General features: G+C 46.4%; 1 protein-coding gene across 1 annotated transcript in view; it reads left to right on the top strand.

The window, feature by feature from the left end:
- Window positions 1–7,933, top strand: part of Slc10a6 (solute carrier family 10 member 6) — a 24,294-nt gene that overhangs the window by 3,526 nt on the left and 12,835 nt on the right. The gene's annotated exons all lie outside the window — the stretch shown is intronic.

Here is a 7,933-nt window from a genome sequence, read left to right as displayed (position 1 = left end):
CTGCCTCTGCCTCTGCCTCTGCCTCTGCCTCTGCCTCTGCCTCTGCCTCTGCCTCTGCCTCTGCCTCTGCCTCTGCCTCTGCCTCTGCCTCTGCCTCGAGTGCTTGGATTAAAGGCATGTGCCACCACTGCCCAGCTCCAATGTATACTAATTTTAATTTTAGAGTGTATACTAAAAATTAGATTTTGAAAGCTTATGGATAGAACACTAATTAATGCTTAAATCTCAGGAAAAGTATCAAGTAGAATATTCCCTCTTCATGAGTGAAACCATGCCCGTATTACAGTATGTCGATTCACAATGATTACCTACAAAAGTCACAGTGAGTAGGGCTCAGTGGCTGGTCTTGGATCAGCACTCTCTCCACAGTGCTGGATGAGATCGAAGTGTGCTTCATCGCACATCTTTATTTCACAAATGGGGAAACCGAGGCGAAGCTCTTAGAGATGACCTCGGTGTAGTTCCGTTGCTTTATTCATTCTGGGGGTGGTTTTCCCTGCACCCATCTTAAGCAGGTGTTTCAGACAAGAGCAGTGTCTATGCACTGCCCATGACAGCGCCGGGTGCCTTCCCAGCATCCTGCGTGCCTCACTGTAGTCTTCTGCTTCAAGGACTTGTCCCCTCTCCTCCCCACTCCTGCCTTCATCTTCTCAGCTCTCTGTCAGGCCAGTCCTCTTGCTGAACTGTTCACCTCTCTAGCTTCCTGTCATCCATCCATCTGTTGCTTCCTTGGGTCACTCTAGTAAGTTCTTTCATGGCTAATCATTGTATCCTCCAGTGCTTTCTCCAAATTCAGTCTTTCTGTTATCGATTTATTGTAAATAGATAAAGCAGACTGACTGTGGGCCTCTTTCTTTCTTTCTTTCTTTCTTTCTTTCTTTCTTTCTTTCTTTCTTTCTTTCTTTCTTTCTTTCTTTCTTTCTTCCAGCAAACTTTATTGATGATGTTTGGATTTGGGAAAGTACCTCCATCCCTTCTTCGGGAATCTGGGATAGAAACCAGGAAGGGGCGGGGGGGGGGGGCGCTCCGGGCTGAATTGGAGCAGGGACTTTCTCTCCCTCTCCTGTTCTCACTGGGGTTGGGTTGCTCAGGGATTCTTACTGCTTGGAGGTCACGAGGACTGTGATGAGTATCACCGAGTTGCTGTTGCCAAATTTCCTTGTTATACCAGGAAATGAGTTGGCAAAGTGGTTGTTGAGGGCGATGCCAAAGTTGTCATGGATGACTTTTTGGCTACAGGCCTGTTTGGTGGCACAGTACACTCTGCTGATAACCTTGAGTGTCATCACAAACATGGGACCCCATCAGCCGAAGGGGCAGAGATGAAGACATTTTCTGCTCCACTTGCTAAGGGGACCAGCCTTCTCCGTGGCCATGAAGATGACAGTAGATTCCACAACATACTAGGCATCAGCCGTGCTCCATTTGCTGTTGGAGGGTCCTGGAAGTACAGTGGTGGCCTTCCCATTGACGACAGGGTTCCTGTTCTCAGCCTTGACTGTGCCGTGGCCCTTGCTGTATGTGGAATCCTACCGAAACAAGTAGACCCTGTAGTCGAGGTCAAGAAAAGGATCACTGATGGCACCAATATCCACTTTGCCAGCGTGGAAGACAGCCCTGGTGACCAGGAGCCCAATATGGCCAAATCAGTTCCCTCTGACTGTAATGTGTAGTTTCTGCTAACCCCCCCCCCCCTTTAAGCTCGGGGTGGACCATGCTATCAGTCCCGCCTACATTCCCTTGGATCGGTGGTTAACCTGGGCAGGGCTGGTAGCACAGTCCTCCAGGGGCTTAAAGCAGGATAGCAAAAACTACACCTTAATCTGACCTTTGCCACATTGTGTCTTTGTCGAGCCTGGCAGGACACGAGATGTGGCTGTCCCTGGAGAGAGGAGGAGCAGAGAGTCTGACCTCCATTCTTGTAAGTGGAGAGTGTAATACCCCCATCATGGTATTGTGTCCTACATAAGCAGTTGCTTAGCACTCCCTGGATTACCCCAGCTGTATGCGTTTACTCCCCATGAACTCCTCAGCGGCAAGAGGCCGCCAGTCAAAATGAATACTCACTGTTCACTAAACACACCCTGGTTTTCTCACTCCTATTGGCCCAGGCTCTTCAAATACCCCTCAGTGTCAGCCGGCTTGATCTGTCTGCTCCAGTCACAGCATGATTCTCCCTAATCGTTCTGGAAAGAAAACGGCTGATATGTACAAAAAGCTTAGACATCCAGTACCAGGGCCCAGCTGAGCAGCCAAGCTGTTTTTTTTTTTTTGGTGGTCAGAGGTTAGTTAGATGTGGACTAAGTTCAGATGGCTCCATCTGAGAGACAGCCTGCTTATTGTTCACATGTGCTCTGTCTGTCTGTCTGTCTCTGTCTCTTTCCGTCTCCTTCTCCATCTCCGTCTCCTTCTCCCTCTTTTTCTGTGTTGGGACCCACTAGATCTGCTCACAGGAGTCTGAGGAAGAGGAAGCAAGCAAAGCTTTGTGAGGCCTGAACTTGAGCCTCAATCACCATCTGTTCCACCACATCCCATGACCAGTACAAACAGGCCAGTTCCGGTTCAGGGGCACAGGAAGCTGATTGGCCCCTTCACAGCTGGACTAGAAAGTTACAATGTAGGGAACATGGATAAGGAATTGCAACATTTTCTGCAGTCAGTATGCTCTATTTGAGATAAAGAGATTCTTCCTTTTGAGGGGAGAACTCAAGAATTACTAACTGGCAGTGCAGTGCCCAGCTAAGGCCATCCTGTAGGGCTTAGTAACTGGATGCTGACTGGCACAGCCATCTGGGCATGTTATGTAAATTATTTATTGTGTGTGCTTGCTTGAATACATATGTACACGTGTGTGTGTGTGTGTGTGTGTGTGTGTGTGTGTGTGTGTTGACCTCTTTCCTGACACAATCCACCAACTGACCTGTCATCTCTGAGGCAGGCAATAGGGCACTGTATCTGCTTGGGAACCTGAGCACCTTGGAGCCATGGATTCCACTGTGCCTGTTTTGTTGTGTTGTGAGACAGGATCTCATGGAGCCCAGGATGGCCTCAAACTTGATTCATAGCTAAAGATGTCTTTAAATTCCTAATCCTCCTGCCTCTGACTTCCAAGTACTAAACTCACAGCATGGGCCACCAGGCCTGGCTCTCAAATTCCCATATTGGTCAAGGACTCTCTGAAGTTCTCTTTTGTCTTAAGCTCATTATAAAATACACACAATAAAATGCACCATTGAAGACATTCAGATACTCTGCTCCTTCTTGGACTCTTTTGTCTTCCTGATCCCGTTCCTCCCTCTTCCTCCTCCCACTTCCCCCTCTCCATGCTTTTCCTGGCCAGCTTTTCCTCCTCCCCACCTCCCCTGCTTCCTCCTTTCTCAACTCTCCTTCCCATGCCCTAAATAAACTCTATTCTACACTAAACAAAACAAAACATTCACAAACTTACACAGCCTCTCTGCTCCATGTCTCATGTTTGGCTCCTCGGATGTCTCATTTATGTGACTCACATGATACCTGTCTCCTGGAGTCTGGCTCCCTAACGTCTTGTGGGGTCATCATCCTCAGGGCATTTCATTACAATTCCTTTTCTGTTTGATGTTGAATGCCGTCCCATTGTGTGTGTGTGTGTGTGTGTGTGTGTGTGTGTATGTGTGTATGTCCGTCCATGTCCTGCTTTACCTGTTCACTCCTCAGTAGCCCTTTGGTTTCTTGCTTTGTGACAAGGCCTCCCTATGTCATCCTGGCTGATCTGGCTCCTCCTGCCCCTGGCTTTTGGAGTGCTGGGATCACTAGCATGTACCACCTCTCGACTCCTGTAAATCGTGCAGCGTGAAGTGAGGATACCGTTGTGTGCTTGCTTTCCAGCTTGAATGTATACTCCAGGGCAGATCTGAGCACCACAGGAACTGGACAAGAAAGGAATCGGGAAGCCCAAGCCTCTCATTCCCCTGTCCTACGTTGTGAGATGATCTGAGTGTGTAGACCAGGATGCCCTAAGCTCACTGTGTGGACCAGGCTGGCCTCGAACTCTGAAAGTTCTGCTTGCCCCTACTTCCAGAGTGCCCTAACTTTAATATTTCATGTGAATGAGGAAACATTTTTGGTCTCCTGTTGGAAGGCCTTGCCTCATTTATCAGGTGTGCCAATTGCTTGAGGCTTTGTTTGTGTATGCACACTCAGTGCCAGCCTGGTGGTGTCTCGGCCTTTCTAGGTGAGTGATTGACACAGAGATGGTGTCGTTTGTCAGTGTTACTGCAGTAACTATCCCCCAAATGAAAACTGTTTATTAACGCAACTCAGGACAGCTTACACGGCCTACTGCTATCTCTGGGCAGGGGATCTATTGAGGAGGCATGTGCAGCACTCTGGACACGAGCCTGGGTGTCTGTGTAGTTCAGTGGCCAGTGCTGATCAGGGGGGCTCTCTTAGGCTTCCTTCCATTTTTCTATCTATTTATTTTGAGACAGGCCTCATGCAGCCCAGGGTGGAGTCAACCTTGAAGCAGCAAGAGATGACTTTGACCTTGACCTTCTTCTGATCCTCCTGTCTCACCCTCCCAAGTTCTGTGATGACAGGAGTGCATTGCATCCCTGGTTTTCTCCTCTGAACTCAACTCCTTGGTCCTTGGTAGATTTGAGGAATCATACGTGATTATTTAGGTCTGACCTGGTCTTCCGGCTTTGGAGAAAGCATTGAGATCGAACCTGTGTTAGTTACTTTTGTTTTTGGAAACTATGACAAAATATCAACAGAAGTAATATAAGGGAAAAGAGCTTTATTTCAGTCCATAGTGTCAGAAAGTACCTTTCTTTATTGCAGGGAAGACAATAAGAATACAAGGCAATGGCTGATCACATGGTGTAGACCAGAAAACCAGGACAAGGGTGGGAACCACACATGGGTATAGCATTTTCAGTGGCTTCCCCTAGTGACCTACCTCTGCCTCACCCCCAGGCCCTCTTTTCTAAGTTCTGCTGGCCTGGAACTTGCTATGTAGTAGAAGATGACCTCGAACTTCTGACCTTCCCCTCTCCAATTCCCAGGTGCCAAGATTATAGGAATGTGAAACCTATTTTCATTCAGAGCTGGGGATCAAACCCAGGGCTTCTTGCATGCTAGGTGAGCGGACACTGTACTGATTGAGCTACACCCCAACTCAGACCCCATCTCCCAAAGGCTCCGTGGAATTTAACTTAGTAGCACAAGCTATGGACTGCATGTTCAAAGCATGAACCTGTAAGACCCAGACTCAAGTAATACCTTAATGCCGTTGTTAGCAAGATAGAGATACTATCTACACAGTTATTGTAAAAGTGAGAAGGAAAAAAATGAATTCATAAGCGTTTGAGGCACAAAATGAGGCCAACAGTACCCAGTAAATCTCAATCAGTGCTCTCTGTCCTTACTGGAGGCAGCACAGAGCAGCATCTTTGTGTAGAAAAGGAGACTCAAGCTGTGACCTGTCCCTAGGATGGTTTCTGTGGATGTGGTCTTACAGCAAACTGGTGCCCATTTGGCTAACCAGATCATTTCTTCTTTTATGGAGAAAGGATTAGTTTGGAGAATTGGAGTTCTTGATTTCATGGGCTTAAAATCGAAATAGCATTTGAATAACTTAAGCCCCAGAGTGCTATCAGCTGCCTTCTAGTGGAATGTGTGGCTCTGCCTTGCTGTGAGAGAGACCAGGATTTACCTGTTTGCCCAGTCTTGTTGAACCTGTCTCCCTCTCTGCCATAGCTATAGATGATGCTATTCTTCTTTGTGCGAGTGGAATCTTGTTCTGTCGTAGCCAGATAATGCCAGCGATTTCCACCACGTGAAGAGTGGAGCGATCCAGCTAGCCACATCCTCTGTTGATGCCACACTGGAATTTCCTGGCCTGCACTGGGAGGCGTGGCTTCCCCTTGCACATCACACAGTTTCTGTGCTTCTCCAGCTTGGTTGCTGGCAGATCATTAGATCTTCTCTTGTCCTCCGCCACCATCGTTAAATGTATTATGGGATCAGATGATTCTGTGGAGGCTGGGGACAACAGCCTGGCGACTCGAGGTTTCCCAACCAGTGAGCCACCAACACTTTGCTTTTTACAGCGAGGAATTTCAGCCTTTTGCAGCTGGAGCCAAAACCATATGGGGGTGGCGTGGAACATTCCACACTTCATAGTTCAAGATTAAACTGATGCAATGGAGAAGTCCTTCTAGGACTTGGTAAACAGAGAGCCAAGGCATATAGCATAGGCCAAGTATTTGGAAAGCTTTCTTAGGTACCATCTCTACGGAAACTGGCTTAGAGTGGCAGCAAAATCTCCCTCTAGCTTAGCAGGAAGATAGCTGTGTTTTGGTTTTGGTGTTGGGAATGGACCCCAGAGCTTACTCAGAATAACAAAATACTTTTAGGCCTTATATGGAGTGAAAGTTATGCAAGATTTTTTTTTTTTTAATAAAAAAAAGTGTGCAAAGAAAATTTTATGTGGAAACATCAACCCTAATTTTTTATGAAGACAGTTTAGTTAAAATAGTCTGGTATTTGTTTAGGAAAAAACAAAATTACTTAGCAATGGTCTAGATTAGAGTTTTCTAAAAATATTTTAATAAACTTGGTCATTTAATTCATATGTAAAGGAGGCACTTCGGTTTAGTGAGAAAAGTATATTCAGGCACTTGTCTCTCAAAACAGGATAATTTCATATCTTATACCATGTAAAATATAAACTTAAAACGGGCTGAAAAATATAAACATAGACTATCAAGCCTTAAAGCAGTAAGATGTAGAGGTGATGTCTGAATGCCAGGGCATTGAGGGCATCTTCACAAGATGAGCAGCTTAGGGGACACCAAAGAACAACAGCCCTTTATAGGTTCTGAGACCCAGTCTCACTATGTAGCATTGCCTGGCCTAGAATTCCCTCTGTAGACCAAGCTGGCCTCACCCATAGAGAGCTACCAGCCTCTGCCTCTTGAATACTGGGATTAAAGGGCCGAGCTACCACACCTGGAAAACAAAACAAAACAAAACAAAAACAAACAAAAAACTCAACAGCTTTAACCACATAAATTTTAATTATGATAAGCATCATAAGATAAACTGTAAATTTCTCGAGAAGTCTTGAGTCAGACATTTTCCAAGAGTTCCCTCTGGGTAGGAAGAAGAGGTCGGACAGGTGAGACTGTCCAGGGAGAAGGGCAGAGAAGAGGCCAGAAGCATGAAAGAGAGTGGCCTTGGAGAAGTAACTCGTAATAGGGTACATTGAAATCGGTTTCTCAGTACTCTTGGGAGATGTCAGAGGGGCAGAGTCCCCACTGCAAATCCAAGCTTTGGGCAAATATCTAGTAAACAGAAAATTCTAGGCTTTTGGTGCTGAGATTCCGTGTTGGAGGAGCCCTGCTACAGAAGTGGAGTTGTTTCAAGTTAATACCTGTTCCTAGTGAGAAGGTTACACAGTATCCATTTGGAGAAGAATTTTAATCCAGTCAACCATCTCTCATGACTCTCTGACTCCTGGCTCACTCTTTCCAATGTTCTCTGTCAGGAATCGGCAACCATGGGCTCTTTTGCATCCATTGGGAATTTTATCATAAGTGTTTGGATGACTTCTTGATATATATTTGTTGTTTTTTTTGAGACAGGGTTTCTATGTGTAGCCCTGGCTGTCCTGGAACTCACTCTGTAGACCAGGCTGGTCTCGAACTCAGAAATCTGCCTGCCTCTGCCTCCCAAGTGCTGGGATTAAAGGTGTGTGCCCCCAAAAAACAAAACAAAAAAACAAAAAACAAAAAACAAACAAACAAACAAAAAACCGCTGGGCGTGGTGGTGCACGCCTTTAATCCCAGCACTTGGGAGGCAGAGGCAGGTGAATTTCTGAGTTCGAGGCCAGCCTGGTCTACAGAGTGAGTTTCAGGATAGCCAGTACTATGCAGAGAAACCCTGTCT

The sequence above is a fragment of the Mus pahari genome, chromosome 13, assembly GCF_900095145.1.
Source record: "Mus pahari chromosome 13, PAHARI_EIJ_v1.1, whole genome shotgun sequence".
Classification (NCBI taxonomy): Eukaryota; Metazoa; Chordata; class Mammalia; order Rodentia; family Muridae; genus Mus; species Mus pahari.
This window is presented reverse-complemented; position numbering and strand designations above follow the sequence as displayed.